Raw genomic sequence first — 23,232 nt, 5'->3', positions numbered from 1 at the left:
CTCCGTTGAAAGAATTGTGTACATCCTCCTTTAAATTGTGGAAAGAGGTATATCAGTCAAAGCAGAAGAATCTCAATGACCGCACGTGGGAGCACCATAATAATGTTAAAATAAAGCGGCAGGTTATCTCGCCACACTCGCTGGACACAAGCAGCTGGGAGCCGATGTTTTAAGATTGCCGCGTTATCGGCATAAACGCAAACACGTTAACTCGGGAAACTACAGAGGCGGCTCAGATTTAATGCCTTGGTGAAAATTCTATCGATATAGTCTCAAATTAACTTACGAAGAAGGAGATAGACTATCTTAAAAGGGCACGTGCCATAATGGGTAACTCTTTGGTTGGCTCTGTTTTTTTATGCCAGTTTTCTGGAGCGTTTTTTCGTGTATAATATTTTTCTCTTGTGTTTAAATTTGGTGCCGTTGGAGAAAATGATATCCAGTTTTAAGGCAGGGCTTGGTGTGTCCTGTTGGCATGGTCATTTGTCTTGTTTGAACTCTGGTTAAAAATTCTCAGGAGAGGCTCCACATTACACAGACGGCTTAAAAGTATAGACCAAGTAGGGCGTGTGTATGAAAATACTATAAAATTTAACCGCTAAACTGTAACTGGTCTAGAGAACCAACGACCTTTCCGCAACAATTTGAAATATTTTGGAAAAAAGTTTTGGAAACATGCTGTGTTATGGACGTTTCTCCAGGAAGGGTCTACTTGGCGTTGTATTTGTATTTGGCAGTGTTTCAAAGATATACAAGTTTAGATTACGTATACAACCTTTTGGTTGTCAAAGGCTATAACCTATTATTTTGAATAGAATAAAGGAAAAAAATGGAAATTAAAAAAACCTAGAAATGTTAACCAGGCTGTAGCCTAGTGGGCTAATGTACACGTTGGAAATGGCAAGATAGAAAAAATAAACACGACACCATAAAAATGCTTTCACCAAAAGAATGATATGTAATTCTCAAATAATCATGCATCCTTCCATTCAACGACGGCGATGCATTTTGTGGGGGATTTCTTGGTTGTCGCCTGAGTTTCTTGTTTGACCCACCCGTTGAGCTGTGGCTTTCGCTCACACATAGGTTGGACTTGTCATCTCAGTTTGCTTTATTTCGATCCTTTGTCATTTCATATAGAAGGAAGCAAGCTTTACATTTCAACGTCGTTGCATTATACAAAAGAGCGACGGGCTTTTCTCAGTTTGAACTTCCAATAAACACTCTTCGAATTTAAAGTGGTACAAAAAATTGCGCAATTAAATAGATGTCGGCTTCCAAACGGAACGAACAGAGGGTCCCTCCTTACCACTGGAAGGTTTTATTTTTGTTCACTTTCCCGTGACCGTCGTCATTGTGAATAAAGCTGCTTTCCTGCCATAAAAATAGGACGCGGTATACATTATTAATGAGACGTAGAAAGCTTCGCTATAAAGTAAGCTGGAAATGTAAGGAAAATGCGTGGCGAGCTTTGCTGAGCCTTCCGGGGCTATAGACATCAGCCATTAGGTTGTCCTGAAAGTCTACTGTCTTCTGCGCAGTGTTTTCTAGATGTCTGTTGTTGTTAGAATGGCATAGGTGCTTTTGTCGCATTGTACACAGATGACTCAGAAGCCCAGTGACCCTTCAGTAGCTCCTCTGATTGCAGCCACCTAGCTATTAGCTTCTATATTCCAGAGGAGAGCTTCCATCTTTTCGAAGAAAACCTAGGCCCCTCGCACAGAACATGTCTTACGGCTTCCGCTTTGTCACAGGCTTCAAACTCCTACTGCCTGATATTCTGCTGAAATAACAGTTATTATTTCTGAATGTTCCTCCCAGCAAGTAAAGAAAAAGAAATGCTGCATCAAACCACGAGAGGCCTTGTGGAAGAGGATGCTGAGGTCCAGGTCTATGACATTATCACTTGCACTAGTCAACTATTCATCATATAACTTTCCAGATAATCGAAGCAGCCTCCGTGCACAAGAACCGAGTCTAAAGGAATATAGGGACTGAGTGTTATCTGCTTACATTTTGCCTGAAAGGGAATTTACGGTTTGTTTGCGGTAAAAAATGAGTACATGTACCACTTAGTCCAGCACTCCTAGTAGCTGGGTACAGTTCAGCCAATAGTATAGTGTTTTTTGGCGAATTACTTCCCCCTTTGAACGGGGGGGGCTGAATGGGGGGCCAGAAAGAGTGATCCAAATATCCAGATTGAGTAGCCCGAGAAAGGCTATCTATCTGCATACGGGAAGAGTGCACATGGATCCCTGGATGTGCGAACGTCATTTATTAGTGAAAAAAACGAGAAAACGAGAACAGCCTGTTGCACTCCGAGCGCCAAGGTATTCAGCCAGTTTGAAATTTTAGTGCTTCTTGTAAGAGTCAAATCCTTTAATGGTCGGAAGTGTGCACTTGAGTTCTGTTTTCTCGCATGGTTTCTTATAACCGAGCCAAACACTTACAAATATAGAGCTATCCACAAAAGGACTTCCAGGGCCGTGCTTGCAATTTGTAATGTAACATTGGATCGTCTTCTGCGTCTCGCAACATAACTGTATCAGCCACAGTCAGTGGCCTGAACGTGAAAATCGGTGAGCTGCTCGAGGGCGAAGAGTTTCAACACGATGATTCCGACACGTTCGAATACTGAGAACGAATATGCCGTGCGTTCGGTCGGCTGTGCTAGACCTGGAAATATCCGCAGTAGCCCGGCATGAAAGTTGCCTGTCAACGACACTGCCCCCCATTAGGTCACCCCCCGTGCCTCCCTTCACGCTTATGGACCTGACGTCATGAATGCTGCTGAGGAAGCCGAGTGCATGACCAACGACGACCAATTCTTCTTGACACCTTCAACGTACAGAAAAAAACTAAACATTCAGAACTATGTCTGCTGTTTACTGGACGTCCGATTGTACCAGATATATCAACTCTCGCATTCATGCCAACGAGGAAACGAAAGAAGACGGCATTCAAAGTTTCTTACGCACATCATGCTGTTCGTAACCGCGGCTCCGTTTGCCGTGTTGCCAGGAGGTCCGTCGGAGTACTACTGCTAAAGGATGGCTGTGCAAAAGGACGTTCCTTCCACGGCGACGTGTCACACGAGAAGGCGCTTATTCCGTTACCGTCATAAGAAAAGGTGATCGAGACAGATTGATTCTTCACCTTCGGCGCCTGCAGTCTAAGTTGAAGGGAGGTAATGCCGTCTGCCTCATCGTGGCACCACTTAATCTAACAAAAATATTTGCATACTTGTCTTGCTTTATTTCAGACTTGGTTTCAAGTTTTTATGGGAGAGTGCATTTAATTTCAATAACGGACGCTATCGTAATGAAAGCACTTGAGTACTGTATGTTTAAAAGCCATTCTTCGGTTTTCCTAAATATTGGAATGTGTAACGCCGGCAATGATTACTAAACATTCCGAAAATTCTGATCAGGGTGGGAAGTGATGCAATGGTATGTCGGAATTGAAAATATTTGTCGTGTTATTCCCTTGGTGAATCCTTATTCCCTACGACGATAATTGGAGTATATACGTGTCAAAGCTGCACTGGGAATACGAGGAGAGCCGTAGTGAAGGGCTCCAAAATATTTATTACCTGGGCATCCTAACGGTGCGTGGAAAGCTCCACTCACGCGCGTAATTCTTTTTTTTGCATCTATAAGAATAGCAGGGCCCAGGGTCGGGAATCAAACTCATGCCCTTAACCTGATACCCATTATTTCCGATGTCCGCTTTAAACAAGTAAGTGATGCCCACTGCCTTTATTTATGGAATTCAAAGTCTGACACGAAGCAATAGATATAATTTTGATATCACTCTATGCACAAACGTTCCGTAACCTATAATGGCGTTGTTGTGCATCTGTCTCCTTAGACAGTCCAATTGCGTTGCCCGTCTACAAAACTAAACCTGGTTGGGACGATAAAAAGTAGGTCACTGACCAAGTCAAAAAAGCGGTTTTACGTTTCGGTACCCCTACGGGTACCTTGTTCTCAATGACCATGTGTGTTATAAATGAAGCCATATATTGGGCATGAGGCGTCGCAATGAGGTCGCATAGATACGGTGCAGATTGCCGTCTGTTATGTTTATATTGTCGGCCGCCGTCTGGATGATGAGAGATTCGAGCAGCAATCGAGAAGACAGATTGCGCTCGGTCGTCAGAACTATGGCCTCGTCCCAGTCGACCACGTGTCCCGTTTTCTTATAGTTCTCCACCAGTGCGCTTGTTCTTGCATAGCCCTTGTTCACGTCGTTCTGGTGCATTTAATCTTTTTTGATTGGTGGCCGTTTCGCCAATGTACACTGATTTGAATTCCACGCAGGGAATCTTGTAAACAACACCTGGAAACTTGGAACGTGAGAGGGGGTCTTTAACGTCGAGGAGATGAGAACGCAGTTTGCTAGTGGGCACGTGCGCGATGTGCACACCGCGTTTCTTAAAAATGCGTGCGAGAGCTTCACTGATGTGTGGGACGTAGGGAATTGCAGCGCGTTTTGGCGGGGTCCTTGCAGATTGGTCGATGCGGATTAATCGATGCGGATTGGTGCAGATTGTTGTTCGTCGCCCTCTTTGCCTCTATTCGGATAAAATGCTTTGGGTAGCTATTTTGTTGCACGTCTCTTTCGATCGTTTTCTTTTCTTCTCTCTGGCTTTCCGGGTCAGAGCACGTCAGTTTTCCTCTGTTGACAAGTGGCGTCACCACTGAAAGTTTATAGGACGGGGGGTGCACCGACTGAAAGCGCAGGTACCTTCAGGAGTGCGTAGGTTTCTGTATACGCTGAACGACAGTCCACTCGGGCAGCGTTTTACGAGCGTGTCCAAAAAAGCAATACAGCCATTGGATTCCTCTTCCACCGTAAAGTTGATCGAAGCCTCCGTGTCATTTAGATGCTGTAGGAAGCGCCGAGCATGCTCCTTGTCCATGACGCAGAAGCAATCGTCGACGTACCGTACGAAAACCTTCGGCTGTGGTTGGAATGATTCCAAGGCTCTTTCATCAATCGCTTCCATCGTGAAATTTGCGGTTGTGACCAAGATAGAACTAAACTTATTTTGCTGGTCCGAATGACGTTTCTGAGCCGTTGCTGTTCCCTTTGGGCCAGAAGTATTGTGATGGATTCAACATGACCTACAAAACCCCAAAACGGAATACATGCAAGAGCTTCGAGAAAGTACTGTGTCAATAGAAAGTAAACAGTTCTGAATCATCAATATTTCAAAAAGGTAGCACGTAAGCCCTCTGCGCGCTTTGCTAAGTGTATAAATTATTTTGCGGAGGTATTCGAAGGTGAGCAGACATGCAAAGATGCCTCCGCCATGTAGACCACTGCTAAAAACGTATTTTATTAGGATGCATTTCACATGACTGCAATTTTACATATTTAAACTTCGGGCAGCCCAGGTGTCACAAACATTTTGAAAGGGGCGACATTAATTTTACTTGAATATGTGCGGTTAAATTTCGAGGACGAATTTTTTATAGTATCGTTCTTCATCCTTGAAAACATATCTATAATCAGTATTTTGGCTCTGTTGCAGGTATGGGGTATGTTCTGTGCGAAGAGCGGAGAACGGGAAACAGCACAGGCCCTGTATATACCACCGCCTGCGAAACAGCAATGCTGGACCTATGTGGAGATAGAAAAGACATTTCGAATTCTACGACATATTCTTGTGGGGCTGACAAAACCCTTCAGCAGTAATTTTACCGCAAGGAATACCATTTTAGCACCCAACCATGCTGAAAACCGTGCACAAAACTTAAACTCACGGGTTTTTTAAACACATTCAAAGGTAGCATTATTTATCGGGCTCTTATTTGTGTTCTTTTAAACAGGATTACCAATATTTCCGTGCATGCGTTTTAATTAACAACCCACTGAGCCGGTGCTTTCAAGTAAATTTTTTTTTTACCTAAATGAACAAGCCTGTCTCTTTTCCTAATTTTTTAATTCGCATAGGATTGTGGGGAAGCCTCGCAAGCAATATACATACCTTTTATAAAAGGTCGATATCTACAAAACGGTATTTAGTATGGTAGAAAAATCAAAAATTTTCTGTCAAAAAGCACACTGCTTTATAAAAAAATTCCTAATAAATACATTCTCTAAGCAACTTAGTCTGCTTGCGTGATCTGAGGGCGAAAGGCTGAAGATATTCTGTTCTCGTTTAGAGCTGCATCGTATTCGCCTCTTTTCTCGTTTTTCTTTCCGTCTGTTTTGACGCGAATTTGTTCAACCGCCTTCGTGACACCTACGCCTCGTATGTGTGTTTTTGTTCACTTTCATTTCTCTGCATTACAGACGGCAATAGTTCACCAAGTAGAATATCACAATTCATAGCTCCTTTCCTTTCAATTATGGTTATGCGGAGCTGAGTGACCCTGTTTTACTAACATATCATTGTGTTTAAGCGTCACGCGGCCCTGACTCTTCTGCCGCAGTTGAAATTTATATTTTTTTATCAATTTTGTGAAACGGGCACATTGTCCTTCAAAGCATGTATTTGCAAAAAAATGGACGACCATAAATTTTGTTCTGTGTCCATTTCGATAAAACCGTAACATTTTAGTAGTTCGCGCCGAATGCAGTTTTTTCTCACCGGTTTTCCGATGTTCTTGTTTGAAAGGCCGAAATATTAGCCTGAGTGTTTCAGTTGGACTACCTGTCAGTGCAATCCAGCATATTGTTCCCTAGTCATCTCACCACTCTCAAGCAATGTGCGTGCTTTTTTATTCGCGACAATTGTAAACACCGCAGATTTCAAGTTTTTAAACCTCGTATTCAAAATACAGCTTCAAAACTTTGCCGCACATCATTTGCAGAGTAGGACCTCATTGGTGGCTTGGTGATTAGTTTGGGCGAAGGAACCATTCGTTTTTGATACTCTTCTGTGAAGGCGTAGAAGCAGGCGACTTCAATACGTTGGCGAAGGAATAGAATGTAAAAGAAAGCTTTGCACGGTAATTTACACAATGGTATTCACAAAAACAAACCTTAACGTCCTGGGAACATGAGGGCAGGCTAACCTTGCCAAAGCGTGAATCAATCTATTATGAAATCTCCGTCAAAAAATGTTCTGCTTGCTGAAACCATTTACGGTGCCGGTGACGTGTCGCCTACCTTTGCGATTGCAGAAACGAAAGGTGAGCACGTTCCCGGAACTGGTCCTGTTTTTCAGGCCTGCCATCTGTTTAGTGTGCCTTACCAAGCGCAGCGTGCTTATGGCCCAAATGTCCTTCAAAGCGCGCTAAGCGAGCTACTACCTTTTCCTACTCGGGAGGGGGAGGAAAGGGGGGCGAGGGGGGGGGGGCTGGGGCGTCCGCAAACTTACACTTTAAGACTAATATACGCTAGAGAATACACTGGCGCTAGCGTTTATGTGAATCGCCGAGGGACGGCTTCAGCCCCCACAGGGGCACAATGCATGGAAGATGCGTGATTTTTGAGCATGGTTGATCCAGCCATCATCTTGAGTTGAACGGAAGTACTTTTTTGTGGAAAAGGAAAGCTAAACTAATGGTTACCAGTGAATAAATTATTAGTCCAGCAAACGTCTGGTACTTTATATTTATTTTAAATGCAGGTTTAGAAATATTAATTTTATTTGCCGGGAATAGATTTGTAAACAATGTATACAGCTGAGTTTAGTGGAACCGGCGAAGTGCTTTTTCTTTATGCGAGTCAGCAATTGCATGCGACTGATACGGTGCGGCTTCACAACGTTTCTTTTTTTTTGGACGAATATCAGAAGGGAAACGAGGTGTCATATGCGCCTAAGCAAGTAATCACTATTGTTGTTTATTTCCGCTCATACGTACTGCCGTTGCCGCTTAACAGGCTGGAAAAATCGTAAATAAGAGCTTTGTTTTTGCGGAGTTCCTCAAAGAAGCGATACGGGCCAGCTGGAGCTTAAGCGCCTCTGATGTTTGTCACTAACTAGCAGACGACGGTTTATTGACCAGATGGTTTATGTTGATTTCTTTTGGTTTCCTTTTTGTGTATTCTTTTATGTCGTGAAGGACTGTCCCGCGATTGCTGTGACCAAAGGCCGAGTTTAGCTGGCGAGAGCAATGAATGTACGAAGAAGAGTACCTTATCAGGCCGCACAACCGAAAGGTATTCCTACGTCATTCATGTAAACCCTAAATACGACAGCCGTCTTTTGCGAAAAGAGGCAGACAAGCGGGTGGTTCAAACTGGAGCAGCAGACTGAATTTTACCGCCTGTCTTATTTTGTGAAAATTCTCGGTTTTAATGTATTCATTGGATGACCAATAATTCGGACTGATATTGCTAAGCACTGCGGGTGTATTATATAAACGCCTACAACAGTGCTCTCTTGCTAGAACTGTTCACCGCATGCTTAACGACAGAGTTCCAACGAGGTGTCATTTTTTATGAATGGGGTATTCAGAAGCTGCTTAGAACAAGTAAAAAATATTTCCATATTTGTGTGGTGCCTCTTCAGTCTTGAATAAGTGATGTCGTGTTACAACATGATCCTTTGACAGCGTTGTTGCTTCCCTGTGTGTTGTGTGTATTGGTCCTTTCTGCGGTTTAAATAATGAGTTATACTTAAATATGACAGCAAGCAGCAGACCTTAACTGTGTGATGTCCATGAGCAAGCCGGTGCCATTGGTGAGCTTACGTTGCTGCTGCCCCTTTTGTGGATAAACATGTTAGTTTGGGGGATTTTAAGAAACGTTAATTGTGCTTTAAATATCTGTACAAAAGCACTGGAAAACATAACATTCTTGCATTCACTTCGATACTAACAAAAGCTGCGTCAGCTCTGAAGGAAGCAGACAAGCGGAGAACACAGGAGGCTGCAAGAGGTATGCTACCAGCTTCCAAGTCAGGGTCAGTGGATGGATGATCATCAGTGCAAGACCATACAGCTTGAGACCAGCCTGTGAAAAACATCCCCAAATCATCAGCTCAACGAAAAACCCAAGGGCTCGAAATGAGGTTGATCGCAGCCGATGAAATGTAAATAAATCCTGGTGCCAATATATCGACAGTCGGTGTTTTATTGACAGATAAATACACTAATGAGACTTCTGAGGTATGCACAAATTGCCACTGCATAGTATACATATTTGTTGCTCAACAGCATCAAAACAAGACTTCCTCAAGGTAATTTGGCTGTCTTGATTTTGTTGTACTTATCAGTGCCATGGTTCTGTTATTAGTTTTACAGCGTGTGACTGTGGCGAGTGTTTTTCATGAATGAGTGCTGCCGGCACAATAAAGTCTGCACTTTGCTCTCACCATCTTTGTCTGTGCCTCGTCTACCTCCCTGTCTGCATATGCTGAGGTTTGGGGCCAGTAATTCAGACAGTTGTTGCAGGAATACCGTTCACTGGATGGGACAACACTATGACCAATGTAGCCTGACAGCGACTTCATTAATCGCAAGAATGCCCATGATCGCCTAAAACGCATGCACCTTCTTCAGTGCATAGCTATGTAGGCCACAGTTTATAGGTAAAAATATTATCAAGCCCGCAAGTATTCAATTCCATGTTAGGTATGAATGGCACAGCCATGTCATCCTTGCATTCAAATATTTGTTGGTCCCTCTGTGGCACGGCTTAACCATATCCAACTACATTATATAAAAGAATATTCGTTTGACTACACTGTGTTTAACCTTTAGCCTCGAACCCCATATTCGTCAGATATTGAGAGTATTACACATGTTTTCACGGATACAGGCGGATACAGCGAATGGGAGAGCACCTCGTTGACGGTGATTAATACACGCCCCTGATTAGGTACGGAAACGGGGTTTGATCTGCTCGCGGAAAATGCCTAGCTGGCCACCGGTGCACTGGTGGGATTACCCTGGTGTGCACCGTACTTTCGCTTGCTACTGCGCTTTCTACCGTGATAAAATGCTGACCCACTGGCCTGTGGAAACTCCCGCAATATATAAAAACATTCACCGGCTGTAGACACATGCTCACTGCGGGGAGAATATTTTTATTTGTCTCAGGCGTTAGCGCGCTCGTGTTGTCTTCGCAAGTGCCGTTATGAACTAGTACTAGGATGGAGCAGCGTGCTCGTACCGCCTGCCTTGTTTAAAACCCGGATTTTGAGTACTTTTTGAAAAGTTCCGTAGCACTTGAGGTGTTCTAGAGTATAGGATACACGGCGACGGCAATCCATCCCGTATCTATTTCATTGCAGCCGTAGAGTACTTGCCTACTGCAGCCAGTCGAATCGAACGCTAAAAACAATTTTGCCACAAAAGGAGCCGTGACCACTTTTAACGGCGAAAGCAAAACTGATGGCATGAGAAAATCCAAAACCAAGTACAGTAGAACTCCGATTATACGGCTTTCAAGGGGCCACGAGAAAGTGTCGGGCAACCGGGGTGTCGTACGACCAGGGTGCGGGTAAATGCTGGCCTTAAGCTTGAGGTTTTGCGGAGGCCCCGCGTACGGTTTCGCCTTTGGGACCTCCGCCTGCATTACAACCTATTTGTAAATATGTATACATCAGTGAATAAAAATTAAATTGAAAGACTATTTTAATTGAATTCGAAGTTTAAAAAACATCGCCTACGTTGTTTCCCCCTGCTCTCCTAGACGTCCGAGCTAGCCCACCAGCAAAGCGCCGCGCCCTACACGACTCCCGTGCCGCATGCGTGGAGACTGCGAAATCAAGAATGAGATCTCCCGAAGAGGTTGCGAAGAAGAGGGAAAAACCATGTGAGGAGGTAGTTACAGTTGAAACAGAGGAACGAGACGAAATCGGCGATCTCACGATACCTTTGTCTGAGATAGAGCTTCGTAGCTTTAGTGTTGGTTGCAGCCATTACCGAGATTTAGTCGGGAGCCGCGCTGAATGGGTTGACGCACTAAGTTCTGCGACCTGGCAGTGTGTCACAGGCCCTAGTTCTGAGTTGTGCCAGTATGAGTGCGTGCTGGGACAGCCGAAAAACTGTTTTTGTCAGGCCGCTGCTCAGAATGCACCTAGTGTGCACGAGCGGTTTTTGGTAATGACAGGCGCTTGTGAGGTTGTTGTTGTGAGGCAGTCTGAGCTTAAGGGAAAGAATGATCCCGACATGGTCGTCGCGTTCGCGGGCCACCATTCCGCTCCAGCATCAACCTTTCGCTCACGCTGCCAGTACGCGGCATTGCCGTACCTTGAGGCATTGGAGAGGCATGGCCGCGTGGCCTATGGGGCAGGAAACGGTGTCGCATTTTGTGATACCACTCCGTCTTCCCCGAGGTTGTGTTCGCCTCATGGGGCTAAGTGTGGAAACTTGCATCGACATTGTAACGCTACACGTTCTGGATCATCCGAAGAGGGTGCCGGGAGTACGCGAATGCACTCCCCTGCTTTTAGAATTTTGCTTGGGGAGGCTAGTATTGAATGGCCTCCGAGCCTTAACACCACCACGACGGACGTGAACGTTCCCGTTCACCCATCCTTTTTCATTGGTGGTGTGTGTGTGCCATGGTTGTGCGCGACGAGATGCCTTCGGTGCTCGATCCGTGCGCCAAATTGATCGATCCGCGCACCGAACCCAACTTTCTGTACACCGCAAGTGAGCGGAAACACAGCCGAACATTCTTGAAGGAACGTTATCAGGCTACGCCGTCAAGGAAGACATTTGCGCGTGTGCGCATAGTGACACTGCAAAGTTTCTTAACGTTTCATTTTTGTTGACTGCAAAATTGTCCGTGTTCTTTGCCAGTTTGTTTTGTTCTTGTTGTGCAGCGCCGGAATTTGTGTGTATGTTTGCAATTATAGCGCGCATCAGTGTTATAGGTTGAGTTGTCTCGTTTTTTGTGGCGTTTACACGCCCCGGAGACACGACGCAATTTCCGTTTACTCGCACTTTATGTTTTTAGCATTTTTTGTGTGTTTGAGGTTTGCTAGAGTGTTCCGTCCCTGTTGAACGGCTAGTGGATAGGTTGTGTTTGTAGTTTAGGTGAGATAGAATTCGGATAAGCTGCAGAAATGGAAAGGGCCTCATTTGGGGTTATACCTAGCTCCTTGCACGTGTTTTAAATGCGGAGCATTTCTTAGGCTCGCAAACTCCTCCGTCCATAGGCGTCCGCAGCTCATGACGCCACATCAAGGTGAAGGTGCGCCCCTCTCCCCCGTACCCTCCTCGCTCTCAACAACAGCTGCGGCGGTGCGGCAGGAGCGCGTCTGCGCGCGCATGCGCCGTAGCTGCCCCGTGCGCCTCGTCGCTCTCAACAACAGCTGCGGCGGTGCGGGGGGAACGCGTCTGCTTTCGCATGCGCAGTAGTTACCCCGTGCGCTCTGTCGCCCTCAGCAGCAACAGCGGCAGGTGTACACGTTATAGCGGCGTGCTAGCGGCGTGACAGCTGCGTGACAACAGCGTGGTGGGGGGCGTGTATAGGTCGCGTGCTTATGTACGGAAGTGCGCGCATGCGCGTCTCTCCACTATACTCCTCTCCCTCGACAGCGCGCGCAGTGTATACAAGCGGCGGACCGCGCGTTCGAACTTCAGTCGAGTTCGTCTTTGCTTGCCTTTCGTTTGCCTCCAGATGAAGTATAAGCGATGAAAGCAACAGTACCGTCAACAAGTAGTGCGACACAATGCAACAGCAGAGTCACTCTACTCGTTGAAGGCAACGTTACCCCAAAAGCCTCCCGCCCTTCACCTGTCCTTCCTGTGTCCGAAAATCCCGAAACATTTAATAAGAATAACAAAGACGAAAGAAATAATTAAGCATTCCAAACCCACCCCACATCCAAACGGTAACCACAAACTACCCAATTACGCAAATTTCACGCAATACAGCCACCCCTATGCGACGCATTTACTCGAGTTGCCCCCGTGGGAAGATGCGGGCGGGTGGCTTTTTTTGTTTGTTCCTCTGTTATTGATGAAGGAGAGATGAAACGAGTGGCCCTTTGAATTCTGTTCAGATTGACTGAACCAAGAGGTCCAGTAACCCTCTTAAAGGGGGGAGTGGTGAGGTCCTCCCATGAGATCCTCCCATGTGAGGTCCTCCCATGAACGGCCAGGCGCCCGGGCTGCGCGTGAGTACCCGGCACTCTGTCTGGGGGCTCAGTACTGTGGACTCTACGTCGCCGCTGTCGCCAATTCATCACGGTGCGCACGGGAGACGGATTGTATGGCCCACCGAATACCACGGGGATAATCCCCCATTGAGAACGTAGACGCCGTCGCCGGGTTGAGAGAAGCACGGCGAGGTGTAATTGCCGACGTCGGGGCGTTGGCCGCGCGCAGCTTCCATTGTTAACGTGCTCCTTCGACATAATGCTCTGTCGCCGCCTTTCGCTCTCACCCCGGGGGGTCGCCCGCACCTGCTCGTCCGTGAGCGTGCCGTTGACCCAAAGATGACGGTACCTCATTGAATATTCCGTACTGCGCTGAATGACAGCGGTGTACGTCAATTTGGGCAGTCCCCTACGCGTGTACGAACGCTACAGGGGCGTTCCCGAGAGAGTGTGATCTCGAGGTGTTATATGGCCGAACTTGGGCGTTAGAAATTGTTCTTGTCTGAGCGCCGAGCTGGGAAGTTCCCGGTGGGACAAGGAGTCCCAACCGTTGCAGCTAGGTTGGGATTTGTGAGCCTTCTAGGCTAAAAGTTAGGATCGCGTCGGAAGTTTAGGATGCAGCGCCGTACCAGGCAACTAGAGGGATCCTGCAGCGAGACAAGGTCTCGACCATCGTTTCTCGAGCGGTTTGTGTTCGCTTCCAGATTGGGAGAGTTAGACGAAGTTGAGGAGCTCGATTGATTTCTGCGCACTCGGAGCTAGCGTCTAGCTGAAGTTTGTTTTTCCTTTTTCTACTCATGTACCCAGTTTTCCTACTGTAAATATCTGTATATATACTCTTCGTTTAATTTAATCAACCTCAACGCCTCGAGTTCGTCAATTTGACCGCCATCTCTAAGAACATCAACACCATCGCCCTGCCAGCCTCCTGACAAATCCACCGGAGCCCGGGCGATTGGGTTCCTGATCTACACCGGACTTCGGGGAAACGAACCACAACCGTCTTTACAGTGGGGAAGATGTGGCGGCTCTAACAGTTATCTCAAGAGCTGACAAAGTCTCTGAATGCAGCTAGCTTTTGAAGCGAGGTCAAGTACACTAGGGTTGCACCAATATAATTCACTGTCACAGTTGTTGATACTTGTCTCCTACCACACCAAGCGACCAAGCTTTATCAGCAAAGACCACACCCTAGTTTTCCACCACCTTCTCCGAACCTCCTCTCCTCTTGTCGAAGCACTGCGGGTGACAGTATCGGCAAGCTCATACCCCAACACACCAGCTTGAGCTTGCACGTGGTATATAGAAAGACGCAGTAAACTTCAAAGCAGGGAAATGGTTTTTTTAGGTGTATAACGGTAGCAGACTGAATAAGTGGGCCATTAAGAGCTAATAAAAGGGAATGGCTGTCCAGTTTATTCTAACAGCGCAGGAGGGTGTCTTCGAAGAGAAACTGTACTAGTTGTTTGTTGCATGGCAATCACCTCGGCATCAAACAAAATTGATTGACACAGCAGATGGAACCACCACATTGAATACACATGGCCTGCGCCATTCAAAATTACAAAGGCTGCTCCTGATGCAGTCTACGTGTGTGAAGCACCTGTAAAAGTGTGCACAGTGGGAAAGTGCAGCCTGCAGTTTGCTTCAATTTTAGTGACACTGTCATAATGAACAAGAAGTTGTCATGCGGGATGTGTGCGAACTCACATCACTCTGACGTATCACAAGGTTGTGGCAGCTGTGGTAGTTTTGAGGTTGCACCAGCAAAAAATTGAGCCAAGATGATGTGTGCATCATGAAGTCAAAAAAAGGCAGGTGCGTTGCCCTGAGAAAGGGGCAGACTGTTATGCCTTGTTCTAGTTCAGATGATAGCTGTAGAGATCATCTTCCAAAGCAACCACCATGCTGATGAGCTATATCTACTGTACTCCCCCTTGACCCCACTGGCAACGTGCAGATGTCACAGGTGCTAAGCACACCTGCTATACAACGCGGAACATGCAATAGATGTACCTCGACATGGTCGCACAAATTCTCTGCGAGTTGGGTTAGAGAACAAAATTGGGCACACACAATGGCGAGAAAGAAAGTAAAAAAAGTACACAAGCACAACCAAGAAATGGTGGAAAAATCACCTGCTGACCCGCTGCAGTCTCTCAGGCATGCTGAACCTAAGCACGCGGCTTTATTCCTGACCGTGGTGGCTGCGTTTTAAATGAAGGCTGTAGGGACGCAGTCCCTACAGCGCCCACGCAGGGTGATTACTGTGAAGTGCGCGCGTCGAACAGCGATAGTAGGGAGTTTTAGAATAGGGGACGGTGCTGGTATGCCTAAATAGCCGGCGCTGGTATGCCAAAAAAGAAAATTGGTCGCGCAAGAAGCGAACGGAAGAAAGGCGAGTAATTACTGTGCCAAACATGTCAGCGCGCGCACGCCTTCGTTCAACCCAGAGGATGCGGTTTTGAACCTAAATATGAGATATGATTCGCGACCTTCGCGTGTTGGTTGCTGTATAAATTGGATATAATTATTGTTACCTTCAAATTATTAAATTGATGACACGAGATTCGACGTGACGGGAAAAAGGAATGTTAGGAAGACACTTGGCGTGTTCCCTATGATTGTTGAACCTTAATCTAAAAGCGTTCGCCGTCTGGTAAATATATATTGCAGGTGGAAGGTATTACACTCGATCAGGTAAACTATGTTGGCGCTGTCACAGTTAAAATTTCCCTTCAGTTTTACAGAGATTCGTGAGGCGGTGCTAAAGGTTGTTTCTGTTCTCATCAAGTGGTGGCATACCTGACAACGAGGCTTGTTGCAGGGCCCACAACCGGTCACTGGTGAATGGCTGAGTCTCGAAGATGTCAGAGAGTAGCGCAGGTTTTTGTTTCGCCTGTAAACAACACGTGGTGGTTCGGAATATATAGATGCTAGTCGATGACTTTGACTTAATATGCTGTGATGCTTTCGAATTATGCCAGAAACATTCGGCACAGATGCGGAGTGAGTTAGAACTAGGTTACTTTAAGGGCGTCGGTCGGCTGGCTTCCTGGAGTTAAGGAGTTCATTGCGGCTCAGCGCTCCTGCTCGGCGAATGGAATCGTCAGGTTATTGGAGCGGGTACTTTTTTTTAAGCAGATAATTTTTCAGTCCCTCACAGTTAGAAAGAAAATCTGTTTCCTTGGAGCATATCCGGCGGAAGCGATGCGCTTGACTATAGGGTATTCCCATCTCCCAGTGCTTATAGTGACTACTTTGAAAACCCAAATATTGATGGGAGTCTGTCGGTTTTCGGTAAAGGGTGGTCTCTAATTTGTTTGCGAGACAGATACCGTCATGTCGAGGAAGTTGATGCTGGTAGCGGAAAATTGGTGCGAGAAAGAAATGTTAGGGTGGACCGCGTAAAACACGGCTATAAATCTTAGGAGACTGGATTCCCCGTGTGGCCAAATCACAAAGACATCATCGGTGAAGCGCCTGAAAAAAAATGGCTTCCATTCGACCCTTGCAAGAAACGCCTCCTCGAGAACTGCCACGAAAATATTTGCATAAGTTGGCCCTATCCTTGTGCCCATGAATGTACCACTGACTTGTACATAGTGTTTGCCATTCAACTCGAAATTATTTAGATCAAGAAATAATCTCACTAATAAGGCCAATGTGGAATTCTCAACTCGCTTAGGCTCCCGAGATTCACTGTAAGCGTGGAGCACCGCTTGTATTCCATCAGAGTGGGGAATATTGGTATACAGTGACATGACGTCCATTGTGACAAGCAGACAGCCACTGAGAATCTCAAGGTCTAATATTTCACAGAGGAAGTGGTTGGTATCTCGTATGTATGAAGGAAAGTTAAGGGGAATTCTGTTGATTAAGTTGTCGACATAGAGGGAAATATTTTCGGTAACCGTCCCTATGCCAGATACGATTGGGCGGCCAGAGGCATGTGCCTTGTGACTTTTTGGGCAAAAGGTAGAACCTTCCTGCTATTGGGCTGAGTGGTATCAGAGAACGCACCGTCGTTTTGTCTATTTCTTTCGCCTCCAGTAGTGCTTCGAGATATTCCTTGACAATTTCTTTATAATCAAAAGTTGGATCGAATTCAAGAATTTCGTAAAAGGATGTATCGGGTAATTGCCGGTCTGCTTCTTTGACGTAATCATCTCGATTCATTATCCCTGTGGCTCCACCTTTATCAGCGGGCTTGATTACAATTTCGTGCGACATGCCAACTTCTCAAGTGATTCTTTCTCTTTCCTTGAAAGTTTGGGGCGAAAAGGCGTCTGCTTTTTATAGGCTTCAAGCAAGTTTTGTTGTACTGCTTTATTATATATATCTAGACATTTATCGCGCTGAGGCGGTGCCGCCTAGAGCTTGGAGCTGGGTAAAGAGCCGGCATTGTCCGTGTTAGGGCGCCCTTAAATGAATTCACGCAATCTCATGTTGCGAGTGAAATTATCTAAATCTTTAAGAAGCTCGAATTCGCTAAAACCTCCCAAGCTCGAATTCGCTAAAACCTCCCGTTGCTGGACAAATGCCCACCCGGCGGGCATTTTTTTCACCACTATCTTTCTGACTCAAAAAATTCATCATCTGTGTCTATGACCTACCACAACCTCCCCTTTGCTTTTTCTTAACGGCCAACCCTTATCTTCTGTCTCATTTTCACCGAGCCCCTCATTTCCCAATTCTGATTCGCTATATATAGATATATAACTATATATATATATATATATGAAATGCACATATATCTATCTATATATATATATATATATATATATATATATATATATATATATATATATATATATATATATATAGAAATAGGGATTGGCAGGCAAGAAATCCTCGGAAAGCAAAGGGGAGGTTGTGGTAGGTCATTGAAATAGATTAAGAATTTCCAAAGGAGGAAAGTGGAGGAAAAATGCCCGCCGGGTGTTATCAGAACCTATGACCTCCAGAATACCGGTCTGGTGCCATGACAACTACGCCACCGGCGGAGCGATTTTCACCTCCACTTTCCGGAGTATTTATGTTAAGGTATTTTTGTTTCTGCGCTTGGAGATGGTAGCCAGCGCCACTAGGACTACTCGGGGTGGACGTGCCGACATGTCGTAGACACTCCAGCACGGCCCGGGGGATAAAAAGAAGGTCCCCTTCACCCCGAGTTACCAGCGGGGCGCCCTGATGGCAGAGTAGTGGCCATCGTTTATGGTATGTAAATGTAAAGGCCGGGACAGACGAGAAATACCTCAAACAAATAAAAGTTTTTGGACGTTTCAGGAAGAAGACTTCCTGAGGCACACGACAAAAAACACTACAAAAAACGTTCAATGACGTTTCAGAAAAAGTACTCTCGGAAGTTGCCAAGTGCTGCAGCCATAGTCAAATGAATGATTGCCGTACAAAATTGTGACTAACAGTTCCCCTTCCTTTGTACGCAACATCCACCCGCCAACAAACTTTGAAATCTTACCGCGCCCCCAGTAGTGCTCTTGACACCATGTACGGCCGTCCAATGCACGATCTCGGCTCATGCGCTAGGGCACGTGGGGCACTACCACCGCAATATATGACCACATAAATAACGAGACCTCCGTCGGACAGCTTCGAGTTCGTACACACCGCTGCGAGTGGCGTTGTGAGCGGTCAGAGCCTCTTGTGGATATGGACGCCAGCGTGCCGAAGTCAGCTCCGCTGTTAATGCATATTTCAGACGTGTGTGTGTAAGTGGCTTTATTTTATTATCTTAGGTTGTGGTTTTTACTGTCACAATTATTCTTCTCGCCCAGATAGGTGTCGGTCAAACTCTTGACTTCAAGGGCCAGGGCAGCAATACGAGTGCCACCATGCCGCATTTTGTGACACCATCTAAATAAAACGGAAAACCCCGAAAACGTGCAATTGCTCACTTTATTGAACTTGAATCTTCTTTCGGGCATGTGTAGACTACAGAAGAGCAGCCGTTGGTATTTTGAGCAGCACTGCACCCTATCTGATTTGCACACTTAACAAAGTACCCCATGCATTCTAAGTACACAGTTCGTTCGAGCTCTGTTCCAAGGGATTTCTTGACTCTTAACACGCACGTGCCATTTTTCTCTGTACCTGTAATGAAGAAAGAGAGAAAGCTCATTATTTTTAACATGCTTCCTCACGTTACGTCATCGTGCAAAAGTTACGTAACCTAGACTCAAGGAAGAACGTGAAGCGGTGACGGCATTTAACACTATATTTACATCACGTGTTGGACCTCTGAGTCATTGATTGATTGATTGATTGTAGGGTTTAACGCCCCGACGCAACGCAGGCGATGAGGCGCGCCGTAGTGGAGGGCTCCGGATTAATTTTGACCACCTGGGGATCTTTAACGTGCGCCGAAATCTCGTACGCACGGGCGTTTTTGCTTTTCGCTTCCATCAGAAAAGCGGCCGCCGCAGCCGGGAATCGAACCCGCGACCTCGTGCTCAGCAGCGCAATGCCTTAGCCACTGAGCCACCGTGGCGGGTGACCTCTGAGTCAGAAAATGGCCGTGGAATGCTCAGAGATCACAGAGATTGCTTGTTAAAATAGCGTTGTAATGAAAGTTGCTCGAACACGGCGCGAGATGGAGCTGCTATGAGAGCATGGAGAAGCTTGTGAGGAGGAGCGTAATGATGATGAATAACGTCGTTTTCTGAAATGGCGTGAATAGAGAAATCCAAATATTACATGCGGAATGTGCCTGCCAAAGTGATTTTTCTTAAACAAGTTGCAGGAAGCCTGCAGATTTTTCCTCACAGCTATACCCGCACTGCAACCACATGAATACATTTGCAGATAGAACAAAACTTTGAAGTGAATTTAGGCAAAAGCACTTTGTCTTTCAGGCTTTTCAAAAGACATGATGTTCGCCGATGAATAAATTTCACCGCGGGAGTGCAATACTTCAAAAACATACTTCGAAGTGCGTGGTACACGGTATGAAATATTTCCGGCAGTAGTCCTTTCAAACTCACCAAAAACAGACTCAAAGAATAAAATAAGAGGCAGTTGCGAAAACGTGGCTCAAATTTATTTTAAGGATTATATACCTTCAAGAATATGAGACCTATGAACTCTCTGTTACAGAGGTTATTTAACAAAACGTTCGTGTAGGCCGTATGTGGCCTGTTTCTGCGTGACGTGCATTGGGGTTTTGTAGCCAAAAGTTGTATACACTACTTAGGTGTTTTGAGAACCGTTTTTAAAAAACGACCGTCGACATATTTTTAAACACCTTTCCCGCTTACAAAAAATTGTTTTCTTGAATGCATCGCCACCCCCACCCCCACTTTGCTGTTTTGGCGAAAATGATACCGTAGTGTCAAAATTATCCTATGGTTTCGCCTTGCAAAGGCGTCACATGTAACACAAATATGCTTGCGGTAATTATAACGTTTTATTTCCAGAACAGTTTAGAGCGTATTGACGAGCGAACCTGGTCTAAGGAAAGAAAGCTATGGGGATCGCGAAAAACGATGCGCTTTGGGAGGTAATCGTCTGTAAGTGTCCTAAGCGCTGGTGAGAAGTCTGAAGGCGCGGAGAGAGTTAGATTTGTTTCAGTATTTGAATACGTTCAGATAGTTGGGTAGGGACGGGATGCAGTTACAGTGCCGAATGCAGTATGCGCGACGTAAACAATTTTTGTGAGCACTTGTGTAAACTTTTTGGATTATCCGTACTTGGGCTTTTCCTGCGCTTTTTGGTATATATTTTGAATTGCGTAGCAACTGTGTTAATGCTGACTGTAAGTTGTATTGCAGTCTGCACGCTTTCCTGAAAATAAACATTCGAAGAATGCGGAAATGTTTTCACGTGGGCCTTGTTTTTAGTGTAAAGCTTTATACACTGAGATTGTCCTATATTTTATGCACTTTGATGGTCAAACCTTATTTTGGCAGATAACACGGCAGTGTAGACGAGAGGTCACAGGTAGAAAACGATAGATGAGCAATACTTTCAACTAACAAATACCCAAGTTGTTGCTCAATTGATTTAATTTCTCACGGTACAACTCAGTGCTTTACGACAATACTCCTTTTTCAGAACTTAAAAAAATCGAATGAAAGATGGGAAAATAGAAAAAATTTAGGAAGAATTTATTATAAAATTTCAGGAAGCTGCATGATTATTTTCTGAGGGTTGCGTTTACGTCCAGTATTTCGTTCGTCGTGCTTGTACTATTTCAATGCCTAAATTTGGGTTGACGATTTCCGACTTTTGACATTAAAGATTAAAACATTTTCTTGCGATGTTCTGCTGTTGTCAAGCTTATGGTCTAAACTAAATAAACTTTCAGGTGATCACCTTGTTCGGCACGCTGAGTGAACGCCCAATTAGTCGTCAATGCCACATCGATTCATACCTATCACATTTATTACACACACCATCTAATATTTTTCTGCTTGGTATGAATGACAAAATTTGTTGCGCTCTAACCTGATTTGTTTCCGGGATCAGCCAAGTAAAAGACTCCACATTTTGCACTCGAGGACACGAAAAGCAGGAACTCTCGGGTGGTTTCTCTTGTCTTTTTACCTGCAAAAAATCACTGTAACTCTCTTGAGTTTGTTGCTCTTCTTTCGCACCAGATACCTAGATTTAATTGTTACAAGGACAGAGCGACCTTGCTATGTCATTTTTTTTCTAATCGATAGTTCCTGCATAGCGTAAAGTACCATTCAGGCACTTCGAAACTAGGAAACCACAGTTTGCCTATTAAACTTAGAGGATGGCGAGGGTTCTCCCGTGTGCAACCGAGAAGCTGCATTAGCGTATCTTTGAAGCGTTCATCTGTCTAGATTTGTTATCGTAATGAAAACTAGGAAAGGACGCGCTTCTAGGATGCGCCAATTCCGAAGGGGCTAGTGCACTCAGGATGTGTCACTGTTTTCGGTGACAATTAGAGAAGTTCCCTGCAGATCTTGAACAGTGGCGGAAATGCTTAAGCGGCAATCATGTGCATCGCATAAGTGAATGGAGCACTCAGCGGCGTTCACTGAGGCATTGATCTTTCTGCTTCGTAACTATAAAACGCGGGGTGTTCTCATACTTGCTTATTTATCGCAAGTTTTATCGGGCTACATCATTTAATCAAAATTTTACAACCGGAACAAATCAAAGACGAAGAGCTAGAATTCACGCGCTTGTTCTTCTTCTAGCAAAAAAGTTACGTAACAGTGACCTAAAATGTCTGGGCGCCGCCCTTAACCTCCAAATCTACAGGTGTACACTTAAAATTTCACGGCCATCATAAGACAAAATACTGAGATACGTTTTTCAGTGGGTGCAGTCCACGGAGCTAATTCACTTCCACATTGTTTTTTTTTTCAGAACATGGGTCATTTTACTTAATCTGTTCGCTATATTTCCTGCCTATTAGTAGTTGAGGCCCCGGTGGCATAACAGTGGTTGTAAAAAGAAACAGCAAACTTTTTCAGGTTGAAAAAAGTGGAATAGCCTGGCTAGTTTTTTTTAAATAACTATATTTTTTACATTGCACACTTACTTTGTATGTAGTCTAATGATGATTTATAGGTATTTAGAATCCCGCTGGTATGAGAGGATGATCGCTTCACTTGATACAAATCTGTATGTCTTGGCTATCTCTATTGCGATGAACTTTGCAACACCTACGTCAGCGCAGCTGCAAAATGTAGTCGTCGTTGAAAACCTGGCAATCTAAAATATCGAGAGGAAAAATGTCACACTGCAAGCCGAGAGGCAAAAGGGCATACAAGTGAAACAACAAAAAGACAACCCACCGCAGTCCTTGCGATGGAAAGATTAAACTTCAGACATACAGTCCTTTTGAGAGGAACAGACTGGCGCAAAAGAAGCGGGCATAATTCCGACATTCTTCCGAGTTAACAGACAGGATCTCACAGCTTGGAATAAAATGCAATGTTTCTGCCACATCACACCTAAACAGTCACATGTGCCCCCCTATTAGTTTCAGAGGGAATCGAAGGGCCTAGGCGAAAAAAGTTAGCACAGGCGATTTGCGAGCCCTTGGTGTAGTTGTGGGCGTTTCCGCGACCCTTGCTGCTCTAAGTAGCTTATAGGTAAAAAAGGGCGCACAGAGGTCCGCTGATGACAAAGTGAATGCATTATATCACTTCGGCCAATTACCCTTGGGTTAAGACGACAGGGGATGACGGGTAGCAACAAGGATTCCTCATTGGACAGTG

The sequence above is a fragment of the Haemaphysalis longicornis genome, unplaced genomic scaffold, assembly GCF_048455015.1.
Source record: "Haemaphysalis longicornis isolate Haplotype H1 unplaced genomic scaffold, Haemaphysalis longicornis Haplotype H1 scaffold_6, whole genome shotgun sequence".
Taxonomy (NCBI): Eukaryota; Metazoa; Arthropoda; class Arachnida; order Ixodida; family Ixodidae; genus Haemaphysalis; species Haemaphysalis longicornis.
This window is presented reverse-complemented; position numbering follows the sequence as displayed.